The sequence below is a fragment of the Eschrichtius robustus genome, chromosome 14, assembly GCF_028021215.1.
Source record: "Eschrichtius robustus isolate mEscRob2 chromosome 14, mEscRob2.pri, whole genome shotgun sequence".
NCBI classification, from domain to species: domain Eukaryota; kingdom Metazoa; phylum Chordata; class Mammalia; order Artiodactyla; family Eschrichtiidae; genus Eschrichtius; species Eschrichtius robustus.
In genome coordinates this window covers 32,908,041-32,923,352 of record NC_090837.1, presented here as the reverse complement: position 1 = coordinate 32,923,352, position 15,312 = coordinate 32,908,041, and the positions used below count along the sequence as shown (strand labels likewise).

The 15,312-nt window shown below is 42.4% G+C and overlaps 1 protein-coding gene across 10 annotated transcripts in view; it reads left to right on the top strand.

Annotated features, from left to right (window-relative positions):
- Positions 1-15,312, top strand: part of ARHGAP28 (Rho GTPase activating protein 28) — a 155,040-nt gene that overhangs the window by 50,407 nt on the left and 89,321 nt on the right. For 2 of the 10 annotated variants that reach the window (XM_068563186.1, XM_068563185.1), the window contains exon 2: positions 3,355-3,446. The exons of 7 other annotated variants lie outside the window; for them this stretch is intronic. The gene's annotated coding sequence lies outside the window, so the exon portion shown is untranslated. Of the gene's footprint in view, positions 1-3,354; positions 3,447-8,951; positions 9,005-15,312 lie in introns of those variants that run through there. One more of the 10 variants, XM_068563188.1, reaches the window with a different exon arrangement.

The window sequence follows — 15,312 nt, the reverse complement described above, 5'->3', positions numbered from 1 at the left end:
CATTTTTATAAGCACCGTGCATGTTTACTGGTATCAAGTAGTGCAGGTAACCTGGGGAAATATAGCTTCCATGTTATGAACTGTTTATCAACATAGTAATTAAAATACTTAATTACTCAAAGCCTAATTGTAATGTGTGTGCCGTGGGCTCATGCCAATTTGCATTTTGCTCTATATAGTGTGACAAAAGACACTGTAAAACATTCTTTTCCTTTTATTCCCTTGGGAAAAAAAATCACGGTCGAGCAACCTCAGAAACTCATGCATTTATTGATAACTTTTGGTATCGTGGGGAGCAGCAGTCTTTAGCCTGATAACTCACTCTGACCTCGGTATTTATTGAAGGACTACCAAGAATCTTGTTTTGGGCTAGGTAGTGTTGAGATGCTAAGAATTATAAGATGAACTTTCTGTACTCAGGTTTATTTGGAGATATAACACATAGTAAATAAAATAATAATATACAGCATATTCTATGGAAATTCTATACTCAGTGAATTACTAAGTCAGTGGTGTAGAAAAGTATTCTAAGAGTCTCGACAGGATGGTTCTTTTTTTTTTTTTTTTTAATATTTATTTTTATTTATTTATTTATGGCTGTGTTGGGTCTTCGTTTCTGTGCGAGGGCTTTCTCTAGTTGTGGCAAGCGGGGGCCACTCTTCATCGCGGTGCGCGGGCCTCTCACTATCGCGGCCTCTCTTGTTGCGGAGCACAGGCTCCAGACGTGCAGGCTCAGTAGTTGTGGCTCACGGGCCCAGCTGCTCCGCGGCATGTGGGATCTTCCCAGACCAGGGCTCGAACCCGTGTCCCCTGCATTGGCAGGCAGATTCTCAACCACTGCGCCACCAGGGAAGCCCAACAGGATGGTTCTTAATTGCTGCAAATCTGTTTCAATTTTTTCCCCAAACTATCACTTCAAGACTCTTTATAGACTAAAGACTACAAGCCTTGAGTGCGTCATCAACCAACTAACAATAATATATTTTTCAAAGTGTTTCTTCTTTGAAAATTTGCTGTGCGTTCAGTAGTAGATGTGGATGAGGAGGAGGACTGTAACAGCACATTTTCTTAATTAATTCTGATGATAACCATATGATGTTATCCCATTTTTTGAGGTGAGGGAAAATTGGGTCTCAGAATGGATGCATAGGTTATTACATGAGTAAGAGGTAAATCTGTGATTCAGTTCACATCAGTCCAAATGAAAAACCCTCTCTCTTAACCACTGTATTATCTTTTTTTTTTTCAAACTTTTTTTTTTTTTAATTTATTTATTTTTGGCTGTGTTGGGTCTTCGTTTCTGTGCGAGGGCTTTCTCTAGTTGCGGCGAGCGGGGGCCACTCTTCATCGTGGTGCACGGGCCTCTCACTATCGCGGCCTCTCCTGTTGCAGAGCACAGGCTCCAGACGCGCAGGCTCAGTAATTGTGGCTCACGGGCCCAGCTGCTCCGCGGCATGTGGGATCTTCCCAGACCAGGGCTCGAACCCGTGTCCCCTGCATTGGCAGGTGGATTCTTAACCATTGCGCCACCAGGGAAGCCCACCACTGTATTATCTTGTCTCCATTGATGCCTGCCTATTCAAGGGAACCCATGATTAGATCATTATGGCCAAACTTTAGTGTATGTGATTGGAGTAGGGGACAGAGATGAGTTTGAAATGTGAGCTAAGGCAGGTTGTAAAGAAACTTTTATAAAAGCTAATGATTTTGGAACAACTTGCCAACAATTGGGGAAGCCTCGTCAACTGATTTTTAACAGGAGAATGGCATTATGTAATTTTTGTTTTAACAACTTAACTCTTGCAAGTGTATATAAAGGGTACTAAAATGGGAGGCGACAAGATATTGGCAGACAAGTTAGGTGGTGCAGTAGCCTAGATATATCATATAAGTTTGTACACTGGATATGCATCAAAATCGAAAAAGGTGGGTTGAGAGATGTGTCTGAAGTAGACCCGCCCGGATTTGTGGACCTGTCCAATATGGAGGGCAAAGAAGGGGAATACAAAATGGCAGGGTGTGTAGCGATGCCATTCCTGAGGTTGGGAAAAAGGAGTTATTACAGTTGGGAGGAGGCTGAGTTTGGGACATGAGTTTCAGGTGAAGGAGACGTACTGAAGACAGTTTGACATCCTGAAAGGTCAGAGCTCAAGAGCCATCAGGCCAAAGATGAGTGAATCCTCAGCCTGTAAGTATAGCCATGGCAATGGATAAGGTCACAGGGAGGGGCTGGGGATGCTGCAAGTAGAGAGATACTGAAAAAGGATGAAGGATACAACCCAGGAAAGACAGCAATATTGAAGGTATGACCATCCTCAGCAGTGTGCCTATCTGATGGCTGCACTAAGGACTCAGATTAGATGTAGGTATTTCCCAAGCCTCGGTCAACATGATGACAAGCATCCTTCCTTAGACAGTGGCTAAGCCATTGGCCGTTGATTCATATTAGTATCGCTCTCAGAGAATTGACTCTAAACCTGGGACATAGTTTGCTCTCTGTAAATTGACTAAGGATTGGTATAGTCTGGAGATATGTATAACTCACTCATAAATTGGTTGTTAGATGTCCCAGCTTTTCTTTAGGACTTTTAAAAATAAAGTTTGCATGTTCTAGTTTTAAAATAAATTAGTACAGTGATGGAATCCACATGAAATGATTGACGATCCCTTAATGAGTTCCAGGTTTCTTGTGAAATGTCCTGGAAACTGTACTAGCAGCTTCCAGGTCCTAAAAATGTGAGAATGCTTGATTCTAATGTGCTGTGCTCCTCCAGTAATGAGCAAAACTTCTCTAAAAATTGGTCATATCATCCACTCATAGACAGATATTTAGCAATAACCACTGCGCAAGAAGTAACAACACTGCAAGTAGCCTGTGGGAAAATACCCAAGGCACAGAGCAAAGCGTTCTGGCTGTGAGGTCCTACTGCTTGTGTCCGAACCTTAGACCCTCCCCTTACCAGCTAAGAGTCCTCAGGCCCGCAGCAAGCTCTCCTTAAACCTTTGTGAAGAAATTATAATAGTACCTGTAATATTTTTCATAGAATTGTTGAGGACGTTCGACAGGTATTCTACCCACTTTGGGCAGGAGAGTGCTGTATATAATTAGTGAGTATTAACCCACACCGACTAGAGTCAATTTCTATCTTTTATTCTGTTTTAATACGTTTGTGACTGTTGTACTATCTGGGAACTTTTTATCTGACTTTCCTGAATGTAATCCAGCTTCTAGCTAGATGGGACTGTGAGTGACAGATTCTCTGCTATGAGGGGACATGGGACTGTCGCAGCAGTTCATTCTGATGGGTTTGGAAGACTATACTTTTTCAGGGTATCCCTCCCTTCCTCTTACAGAATGACCCCTTCACAGCCGTAAGCAGAGCGCTGGCCTAGCTCTGCAGCATAAGCAGGGCTCAGAACACCTGAGGCGATCCGCTGAAGCTCTGGTATGTTTGTTTCCTTTCTTCTCCAGTCCAGGCCTCAAAGAATGCTTGCCTGAGTGTTACAGTAGACGTTTTCCTTTAACGTCCATGACAGAGAATCATGCAGACATAAGGGTCCAGCCTTTTAGTAGGCCGTTATAAAAATCAAATTTAGTTTGGATCCAGGTATTATTGAAGGGTGCACTGTGTACTGCATATAAAAATGATCGTACATTGTGTTATCTGGGAAATTCACCCAAACTGCAGTATTCAGATAGACATCGAAGCTCTGCAAAGTAAGCAGAAGTGTTCTCCTTGGGCTGCTGATCAGGGTTGCAGAATTCGCATGATGGAAAATGAATAATAGTGCTGGCAAACTAGACATTTTCAGGAATCGAAGACATTTATCACATTTCCTTGGATAGAACAAGATTGCAAGAATCTGTACCATTGCACTGAGCTGGTTTTCACAAACTGAATATCAATACTGTGTTTATATTCTGAGCTCTTCATGCTGTTCTTATCAGAATTCCACAAAGTTTCAGCATATGACTCCCAGGGTACACGTATGCCATGATCCCCAAACAGCTATTTTATGACCGAGGTCTGCCCTGGTTCCAGGGCAAAGGTCACATTCAGTTGCTCGCCAGTCCTTGTGGAGAGGAGAAATGTTTTTCTGCTCTCGTATGGCACTGTAACCATCATCCTCTTTATCAGGAAAGATGTTTAGTTAATGATGAAAATCCATTTGTCAAGACTCGAGCAGGCCTCTGACGTTTCTTTATTGCTTCACAATTACTCTGGCCAATGTGTGTCTTTCTAACAACCCTCTGGCAGAAATGCAACCATCCCACTACAAAAGTAAATAGAACAGAACCCAAAATGTCCCTGTCAGGGAACTCCAGAGCCCCTAGCTTACGTAAAAGGAACTGGGATAGTTTGGGAAACTGCAGGGGGAATACGAGGCTGCATAAGACGTTGGGAAGGAGAGGTAGGCAGAAGAGTCGGACCCTGCCTATGACCAGGGGAGCTGGCAGCCGCGAGATGTGTGTTAGCGGGACTTGGCTGTGCATGTCACCTCTCAGGCAGGACCAGGTACCTGGAGAGACAGGTGCTTCCAGGCAGGGCGCCACTTATAGAGCATGGACTGGACCTATGAGACCATCCCAGCTCTAAATCAGAGTTCAGGTGAGATTAAGGTGAAGGCCAGATGGCCAACAAGAATCTGCTTCTCCATTGTTGGCACAAGTGAGACTGTGGGGCTGCTTTTTCTGGATAGAATTTGACCTTGACTGAATATTCATATATAACATTTAAGCAGTGAGGCTGAGAAAAATCAGTCACTTGTGATGCACGTGAATTTCACAGTCACAGAATATAGTTTTCTTTATTTTGGCAACAAAATTTGTATTCTAACTCTAATCACCTATTTTTGACAGATAGCAGGAAAAATTAATCTAGTCACAGCCACAGCCAGTCAACCACATCCAATTTTGGAGTAAGTTGCTTCCAGTTAAGATTCAGGAATATTCAGGATCTTTCCCCTCCATCCTCCTCGTTCCCCTCCCTACTGGTGCTATAAGGAGTGCCTCTATAGAGGCCGTCAGGGACTTGGGTTCTGGACTCAGCCTCCCCTCCCCTGACTTCTTGGAGCCCAGAGCTGACCCCCTGACCCCAGTGGAGTTGGGGGCAGTGCTCCTGGGATGCAGACGTGGATCCGTGGGCACAGGTGTGGCTCCCACCTGGCTACCTGCTAGGCAGCCCCTGCTATCAGGACTCTTACCTCAAGCCAGGAGTGTCTGTTAGACATAGAATCAATCAATCTCCTTCTCTTTCTGTCTCTCAGCTAAAATCAGCACCCATAGGCAAGGCCGGGAACTCCTGACCCCATCTGCCTTAGCCCACCAGGATCCTCTGTCCCGATCCTTCTTGCCCTTGTCCCAAGGGATGTCTCTGCCACTGCCTCCCCTAATGGTTAAAGAAGGGAAGCAGGAAGCAGGTGTCCTCCCAGAGCCTCCCCAAATTTGGAGAGAAAACTGTGATGACCCCAACTCCCACCTGATGCATCTGGGCTTTATTCTGGGGATGGGACACTGAATGCACAGCCTCTAATTGCTTATAATGCTCTTTTTCCTCTCTAAATTTTCCCTTCTTCCCAGTTTGGAGTGGGGTGGTTTAAAAAATAAAGAAACAAAACAAAACAAAACAAAACAACAACAACAAACAAAAAACTTCTCCTGCCAGTTCATATCTCTTTTCAAAATTATTTTTGTCTCTCATTTGAACTAGAGCCAAGAACTTGGAATCTTTGTTTACTGTGTTTTCTTTTCTTTCTTTTTCCTCCTGACAATTCCCCCAGGGGCAAGTGGTGAACTAGCCGCCGCCCCCCCCCCCCCCCCCCCCCGCCCCAAATCTCTTGGAATATGGGTTTAGGGAAGGGGGCGGAGGTGGTGAAGAAGGAACACATCAGTCAAAAGTATATCATATCATCGGGCTTTCCTGGTGGCGCAGTGGTTAAGAATCCGCCTGCCAATGCAGGGGACACGGCTTCGAGCCCTGGTCCGGGAGGATCCCACATGCTGTGGAGCAACTAAGTCCGTGTGCCACAACTACTGAGCCTGTGCTCTAGAGCCCGCGAGCCGCAACTACTGAAGCCTGCGCGCCTAGAGCCCGCGTTCCGCAACTAGAGAAGCCACTGCAGTGAGAAGCCCGTGCACCGCAACGAAGAGTAGGCCCCGCTCACCGCAACTGGAGAAAGCCCGTGCACAGCGATGAAGACCCAACGCAGCCAAAAAAAGTAAATAAAACTAAAAATTTTAAAAAAGTATATCATATCATCCTGGCAAAAGGCAACCAAATCTCACTCATCAGTCAAGGTCCAGACTGCGTTCTCACTTCACTGGGAGTCCAGCCATTTCTGGCTGCCCTGCAGACCTGGGAAGGACTGCTCTGCTTAGCACTGACCAGGAGCATGGCACATCCCTCAGGCGTGAAGAGGTGACACTATCTTTTAGTGTGAAAGATGCTGGTTTTTAGCATGTTGAAAATCTAAATATGAGTATGTTGCTTTTCCCATTTTTTTAGTGTTTTCCTAAGAGCCTTGATTAGAGCTCTAATGAGGAACCGTGTATGTGTCTCTCTGTGTGTGAGAATACTTGTATATATACATACACATATAATTTCAATCATATGTCTCTAACAGACTTCTGGTTGGAGTTTTTTAGGAGCTAGCATTTATGATGCTTACTCTTTCTAACTTTCCTTGGGTCTGCTTTCTTCTCCAAATCTTGGAATTCAACCAATGATATTGCATCTAAATTTTAAAAAGGAGTTGGAAATTTTTAGGGAAAGTGCCTCTGAGAGCAAAGCGAAGGCTCTCCGCTTGCCTGCCCCCAGCGCCAACCTGCTGGTCCTGTTTCTCTAGGAGATCCTGGGGCCAATCTATTCTTCACTTCCTGGGCTGGTCTTTTAATGGCTTCCCAGCACTTCCTTTCTGCCCTTGCCTCAGGCAGTCAGCTTGTTTTTCTTTTATCTCTAAAGCTGCCCTTACTTAACAAGCCCCTTGAGAGTCTTCTCCTCCTAAAGATTGCCTGTGGAATCAACACAGACTGGTGCAGTCTTTTTTCCTGTAGCTCCCTTAGACAAGTCCAGACTCTTTTGTGTTTTAAGAGTATTTACTTTTAACCACAGGAGATAGTAAATTGCTAAATTGGTTGAAGTTCCTATGCTGGCTAGCTCCCTGTGCTGTCCAATCCACTCTCTTCTGTGCTCCGGGTTGCTCTAGGGGGCTCATCAACAAGGCCTCCTTGTCCCCTAGGTCCCAATTGCGTCTGGCCAGTGGGAGGCATGGGAGGGGATCGGAACCTGTGAAGGGAGGGAGACGTATATTTATTCTCCCTCTCCCTGCCTAGGAAGCGCCTTTGCTCCTCTATCCAAGATACCCAAGAACACTGCTCTTTTCATGACCCTGTCCTATGGTTCCTGTTCCAGCTTCAAAGTTCTTTGGTTCTGGTAACCTCTCCCTCCCTTTGCACCTTTTGGTCTGGGGCTAGTGATGGCTCATCCTCTCAGTTGCAAGTCTTAAGGTCCTTAATTTTCTCTTGCTGGTGTCCCCTAATGCTACTCACATCTTAGTCAAGGCTCCCCAATTAAGCTGTTTGCGTTTGCTCTCTACTAATTCCCAGGACCCCAACTGAACCCATGAGTTACAGACACTTAGAGCGCAGGTCCTGAGGCTGCCTTGTTACTTGAGGTGTGTCTAAACTGAACCAGCAGCATTTGGAACCCTTGGGAGCCTTGTTAGAAAATCAGACTCTAGGGTTCTGACTCAGACTTCCTGAGTCAGAAGCTTCATTTTAACAAGATTCCTAGGTGATTTATATGCACCTTAGGGATTGGGAAGCCTTGCTGTAAAGGTAAGCTTCCTTCTCAGGAAGTAAGTGGCCAGGAGCCCTGCTGGGTTGAAGCTTGCTACTCTGAATGTCATCTCCTTCATTTCCTGGGACGGCCTACAACTCCTCTGGCTCCTCCTGCCCTGCTTCCGATGTTCCCACTACCCCCCATCCTAGAGCAAAGCTCACATCCCTCTTACCCTCTTCTTATTTGCTTATGTAATGAGTATTGGACACATTCTCAGCTCCAGGTACCGTCTAGGTGTTAGGAATACAAAGAAGAATAAGGTGACAGACACATCCTTGCTCTGAACTGGATTTAGTGAAAGAATGAAGACTTCTTCATAGTCAGTGTGAAGACAACAAGAGTACACGCTGTAACAGAGACAGGAACAAAATGAGGTGGAAACAAAGGCCAAAGTATCAAAATTCAAGTTACTTTACTTGATGAATGTGAGGAAGTCCCTCTGTAAAATCCTATGAAAAGCCTTGTGTTTTCTAATTTTAGTCACATTTGAAAGTCTTGAGTAAAGATACCTGATTGTAATCCCCTGTCCTCAAACTTCATCCTAATGTCACACTTGACAAATAGCAGCATCTCTCCCAGGACCAGCCAGCAATCTGCGGAGTCAGAGTTGTTGGTATTGAGGCAGCTGCTGAGCAGCAAATGCTGATGGGCACCCAGAGCTCTAAAGACATTAAGGAGCTGATTTTTTTCTGAAAGGAAATTCATGGAGGAAAAACCAACTGATTACTTCATAAGCTGCCTTTGGAATTAATTTCAGTGCTTGTTAAAGAATCTAAGTCTCCTTTTCATAAGGTTCTCATAGGAGTTCCTAATTAGGCCCCCGTCTTCTGTCACCTGTAAGCAACTCTCCCATTCAAGACTCTGCATAATTCATGTACACAAAATAACACAGATTCCAAATTATCCAAGCAGAATGGGGGGGACAGTTTTTATACCATTATGAATTTTTAAAAGAGAAATATTGGCTTAGGGCTATGAATATTGATTTAACCGTTCATTCATTTGTTCATTCAAGAGAACCAGGTGCGTCACTCAAAACACACACATTACCTGCCGTTTTGCTACCTCTTCCTGGCGCTAGAAGTGAGTGATAGAGGAAAGATATCTTCTCCATTCCGGATTCTTGAGCCTCAACTCCCCCTCCTCTGGCCCCAGACCAGCAGGTACTGCTCCCTTCTCTCTGCTTCCCCAGCTTGTAAGCAGCTGGAACTTGGGTTAACTTCTGTCAGTACTTACAGGAGTTGATGCCGTGACTGTGACTCTGTTATTCTCACACACCTCCCACCCCCGGTATGTCATAGTCCTTATGTATCAGAATGAGCCAACCAGCAGGTTCTAAGAATTCTCCCAAAGTGGGCGGAGTTGAGAAACTGGGAAAGGAGCATTATTGTGTCTGATGTGGAAACGAGCTTCTGTGTCTGTACGAGCACTAAATAGACTGCGCTGGGACCCTGCAGGCTTTGCTTAGCTTTCCAGCTGCTCACACCACCCAGTAGTGGGTTATGAAACCAGTTTGGTAGGTCACTATCAGCATGTGAAAGAATGGAATAGAAAATACATCAGAGCATGTCACACATAATGAGACTTTCATGAAATTTGTTTTTGTTGCATATATGATTTATGTGTGTGTTGGGTGGGGATATAAATTATATTTCTTGATATGAGTGGAAGTTAAAAAATTTTTGAAAAACACTAAGAGATAGTGTTTGAAATAAGAAGTTTTAAGAGGGGGGCAGAATTGAGAATAAGGTGCTTGTCTTTAAATGGAGAGAAAAGTCAGTTAAACAAAAGAGCGTTTTGAGATCAAGTGAACGAGATAACGATTTCTAGCATTGCAATTTATGCCAGTTAAACTGCATTATGAAGTCACTCTTGGTCACATACTTATGCATTACAAATTTCCTGTTCTTTTTTTTTTTTAAATCATTTCATTTTCTTTCCCCTCCTTTCTTCAGTTTTTAGTAAATAAATTTTGAAAAACTATCCTGTCATAGATTCTTAAAGAAAAATTTCAGGGAATTTTTCTAACCATGCCAGAGTCTAATAAGGGGTAAGTATACCCAAGTCAGGATGAATTGGTGACAACGAGGGTAAAGATATGAGAACCCAAAGGAGGAAAGCAACCCTCAGGAAGGAGAGTTGGAATGAGCTTACCTCTCCAGTCTCCTTTCCCAACTCCGGGTCCCAACTGCTGTCCCACTGCGACCCTCCCTCCACAAGCTGGCAGAGCTTCTGTGTCCATACGAGCTCAGTTTCTTACCATAAAATTTTTTATTCCCCAGTTTCTTTTCCTTTGGCCTAAAAATATCAAAATATGGTATCGGAGTATGGTATTCCAATATGATCATTTATGCAGATTTGAATTTTATATTGAAAATGTATTTTGAGAATAGAAAAAAAATCAACTAAAGTAAAAATTGGCGCCCCTTGAGTGAAGAAGGTCACTTAAACTACTTTGTTGTTATTTACCTTTCTTTGATACTGAGTATATCATTTGCTGTCACTTTTTAGGAACAAAGTTAACAATGAAAATAATCATGAAGTTTTAATTTCCTTCTTGGGAGATGATCTGCAGTTGGGGAAAACTGTTTTCATGTAGATGAGTGATTCTCAACAGTGGGAGCTTTTAAAAAATACTGACATCTGGGCCCCGGCACTTAGATTCTGATTCAGTTGATGTGGAATGTGGCCCAGGCTTTAAGATTTTAAAAGTTAGGATGTGCAGACAAAGTGATGGTACCTTGAGTATTAATCCGGTGTCTCGGCTTCCCATAGGTGTTCCCATGGCGGCTTTATTTTACTGCTCAAAAACACAGTTTTAACCAAAGTGTTAAAGACTTCTCTATTATAAATACATAGGCACAAGGTATTGTTTTAATGTAAAAGCTTAATTCATCTTTTCTAACAGTCTCCACCAGTTATCAATTACTGATTAATCCAGCTGCCATTTCCTCCTAACTAACTTGACTTAACTTAGTGTTCTTCTTTCGGCACATTCTGTTTACTTCTGCCTTTTGTCTTGTCAGAAACTCGGCTTCAGCTCCTCCAAGCCATCTGGGTATGTGAGGCGCTTGAAGATTTTCTTCCTGCAGCTTTTGGCTGCATACATTAATTTGGTCATTCATCAAATGCTTTCTGAGTGCAGACCTTGTATCAGGGCTCAGAATACAAAGGTGACTAAGACACAGTATTTTCCCAGGAAGAGGAACTCCTGTGGCCATTTCTCTCTCATACCAAGAGATAAGTGCTAACAGAGAGTATCCACAACAATATTTGGGAGGAGAGTGTGAGAGGCTCTATCTCTGTCAGCAAAAGCTTCAGGCTGTAATGGCATTTGAATAGAGTCTTAAAAGACGAATGTGTTATTTGACCTGGCAGCAAAAGAGAAAAAGGACATTTTTGTCGAAGAAAACAGACTTGCAAAAAAATGCCACAGTCCATGGCTTGTTCAAGCAGAGGTGGAAGGTCTGTTTGTTGGTGAGGAGTTACAGGGGATGAGGCTGAAAAAAGAGACTTGGGAGACAGGTTCTCCCATCTTTTTATGACATGTGTATGTGTTTGCGCCTCGACCTTTGCACAGGTAGGGAGCCAGCAGAAAGGGAACTCCAGGGGCAAATCTACATTTTGAAAATATTCATCTCAAAGCAGTGTGGAAGATGGACAGAAGGGAAGAGATACAGGAAGCAAGGAAAGTGTATGCGAAGGCTGTTATAAGTGATGGAACTATGGTCCAGGCACTATCGACAAGACTTGAAAAGGACTTAAAATAATTACTTATAGGAAAAACATGCATGGTGGAAAATCACGAAGATAGCAGAAGAAAACATTAAGGGGAAAATACAGATCATCTATAATCCTTTCACCAGGGATAAACCACCATTAGTGATTCATTCCAGTCATTTTTCCCTGCATAATTTATATGGTTGAGATAATTTTAGATCCTGATTTTTCATAGAATACTATGAAAAACATTTCTTATTATAATAAAGACATTCCATTAGCATAATTTTAATGGCTACAAAATCACTTTTGTATGGATGCGTAATAAAAATACCAAACCATTCCTTTAGCTGGTTGTTTCCAAATTTTCATAAATAACCTTATATTTAACATCTTTGTGCATAAAGTTGTATAAAATTATAGTTTTACAGGCTATATAACTTAAGTAAAAATGAGTTAAACCACATGTAACATTAAGACTGTAATGCTACTTATTGTATTTCCGAAAACGTGCAAAAACTTGTGCTCCAGATTTTAGAAATATTCAAGATATAAAATAGTTTGTTTGGATTTGGTGAGCAGTTACTTTCGGGAAGTCTAAAAGTGATGTATTATTCTAAAATGATTCCAGTTTTCTGATTTGGCAGACTTGGTAAATTATATCATCCTTAACCAAGAAAAACAGGAATACAGGAGGAGCAGACTTTGCACGGCAGATAATGCGTTCTGTTTTGGACTTGCTGCATTTGCGATACTGCACTGGTAGAAAATACAAGTGGTACACAGTGGGCAAGTGAAAATGTGGTGTGAAATTCAGCAAAAGAAGTGGGAAACTCAGGGTCTAGCCATTTGGCAAGTAAGTGTTAGCCAAAGCTGTCCAAGTAAGCAAGAGAGATAAATCAGTAAAAATAGAGGGATGGGAATGAAACTCCGGAACACTGCAGCTTTTAAGAGTTGGGTATAATAGGAGTCAGTAAAGTAGACTAAGGAAGGGGGGTTCAGGAAAACCAGGAGATAGCATTGTCCCAGAAGCCGGGAATGAGAGATTTTCCAGAAAAGAAAGAATGGCTACGGCCCTGACTTTCAACCATATCAGATACATTGTCCCATTTATCAATCCCAAGATGAAATTTACAGATGATATACTCTCCTTGTGCGCATAATTTTAAAAATCAACGTAATGCCCCAACTGTAATATATAAAAAAAAGGAAAGTATATTTTATATAATAAGTGTTTCAATATGTAAACGTTGGGACACAGCTCAGGCAGACAACACTGTGAAGGAGTCAAATGGTCGCTCTGACGTGCAGAATCAGTGTGGACGGAGACCCTGCATGTGGAGACTGGGCCGGATGAGCTTGTCCTGTGTTACTGCACAGGACCTGAGTTTCCAGAAGGGTGGATATTCGAACTAAACAAAGCACAGTTTTCCCTCAACTTACACAGTAATTGTGTTCCTGGAAAATTCCGTACATAAAAAATCCTTTGTCTTAAGTCTAAAACTGAGTCGGGCTCTAGATTGCAATGATTACAAACAAGCCTTTCACCTGTGGTCAGTGTCCAGCAGGGTATTTGAAAGTCACGTGTGACACAGGACGATTCTTTCTCCGTGCAGGACTGTTCACTGCATCGTAGGACTCCTAGCATTCCTGGCCCTGCCGATTAAATACCAGAAGGCCCCTAGTTCTTTCGACAATCTAAAAGCTCTCCCACAGCATTCCAGAGCACTCCCTATGGAGTGACGCAGTCCAAGAGAGAAGCATGGGTTCACAGTGTCAAATGCCCCTCCTCCTTAGTCTTTAGATTTCTTTAGTTTAATTTAGAGTTCTGGCTAAGCAAGAAATGGAGGGGAAGTAACATGATGGTGCAGTAATTGTGACCTCTGTAGAATTCTGTGGTTCTCCCTCCATAAACCAATTATAGAGTTTTTCCATTGTTTCTACATAAATTTTTCCAATCCCTTCCTTCCTCTCTCAGCTATAGGTTCTTAGGTTAATTCATTAGATATACAAATATTGCAGTTCCCCTTGGCAATGGCTCTGATCAAGCAGTTTCCAGCCCACTTACAAACTAAATTTGTTCCTTAAATCTGCTTCCAGACCAATGCTTATAATTACCTCGTTCAAATTTGTATTTTAAACACTAAGCAGAACTTAATGAGGATCCTGAAAGAAACACCTCAGTTATTCTGGGTGATTTGTGTGGCCTTTATACTGATCATTTGGGTGTAAAAGCTTTCCTCATTTCTTCCCAAAAGACTATTCTACTTTGTTCCTGTGACCTTGGGCAAGTCACTTAACATCTGCAGGTTCCATTTCTTCGTAATTAGAATACCTATGAGACATGATAAATGTGAAACTCTAAAATGCTATAAAGTATAAGGTCCATAATTGGTATGGACCATGGCTGCCTATAGAAGACCTTGGCATGTGAGAGTAGGTAAGGTGTTCTTATGCTTAAAATAAGGACAAATGAAGAAACTTGCTCCTTCAATATTTCTTTGAAGTATTATTTTAAATATTCAGACCATGGATGCTCCTCTTACATATACCTCTATTTCACTTCATGTTCAGTTTTTCCTCTTCTTTCTATCTTTTCATGCCCAAAGGGGACTGGCAAACTTGGGGTGGGTAGAAACAGTATGGAAGAAAAGAATTAAATTTAGGGCTCTGGTGGTTATGTTCTGAGTGGCAGAGAATAAAGAATTACAGTCTATTCTTAGGGAACTGTTTAAACATCTTTCCCTACTGTCCTTCCTTGTCCCACCTCAATTGCACATGAAGCCATGCTGTGAATTGTAAAACACTGCATGTGTTTCTGGGCAGTGACATTGAAAAGATGGTAGGTTACCCTCTGTTTGCTTTCATCAGGAGAGGTTGTAAACTGGCTTCCAGTTTGTTCAGGGAGATCCACGAAGGTTACGAGTCATCAAGAAGGGCATCAGAAAATATAATTCACAATACGAATACAAAATTTGACACCCAAACGCATTCATCAATATGAGATTATCCTGGATTACTTGCCCAAGGCTCTATTAGATCATTCCTACAATGGGTATAAAGGGGAGAGAGGGGTTATACATTGTAAATTCTGTACAATGATGAAATTAGTTATATTCTTTATTCATTTTCAGTTAAGAAAAATAAAAATATTAAATAACAAACACTGATCAGCTGTTTTCTTACTTCAGTATTTCTCTTTAAGAGAATGTGTATGCTGTGCAATCCTAGGCTTAAGGTGCTGTAAAATAGATACACAGAAAACTGATCGTGCTTCTGATAGCGGCCGGGTTGGTTCTGTATTTTCTGTGGTATATCTCACTGCACATGATGAATACTCCTCTCCCAACTCCTTGGAACCTCCCCACAAACTAACTTTCATAATAGACTAGCAAGTTTTGTCAGAAGCCATCTTTTTTCCTTCATAACGTGGTAAGTAAACTGCAATGGTTTTTGCTTGATGTTTTTGCCTGACTTCAAACACTAGAAAAATTGTCACTTTTAAAAACTGGCTCATTGGCCTTCGGCATGTAATAGGAAAATGAGGCCATGGTCCTGTGAATTGCAGAAGGGTCTTGGAACCAACCATTCCTTCCAGGAGGAGCTTGATCCTCCAGTGGTCAGTGACATCGTGTTGCTGTTCTGTCTGTCAGAGGTCATACCTTCGCGCCGATAGATTTTGTTCTGGAGTCATTGTCTTCCTTAACTTGTGATATTAAAAATTCACAGTTTTCAGTTTTTTCGTACATTC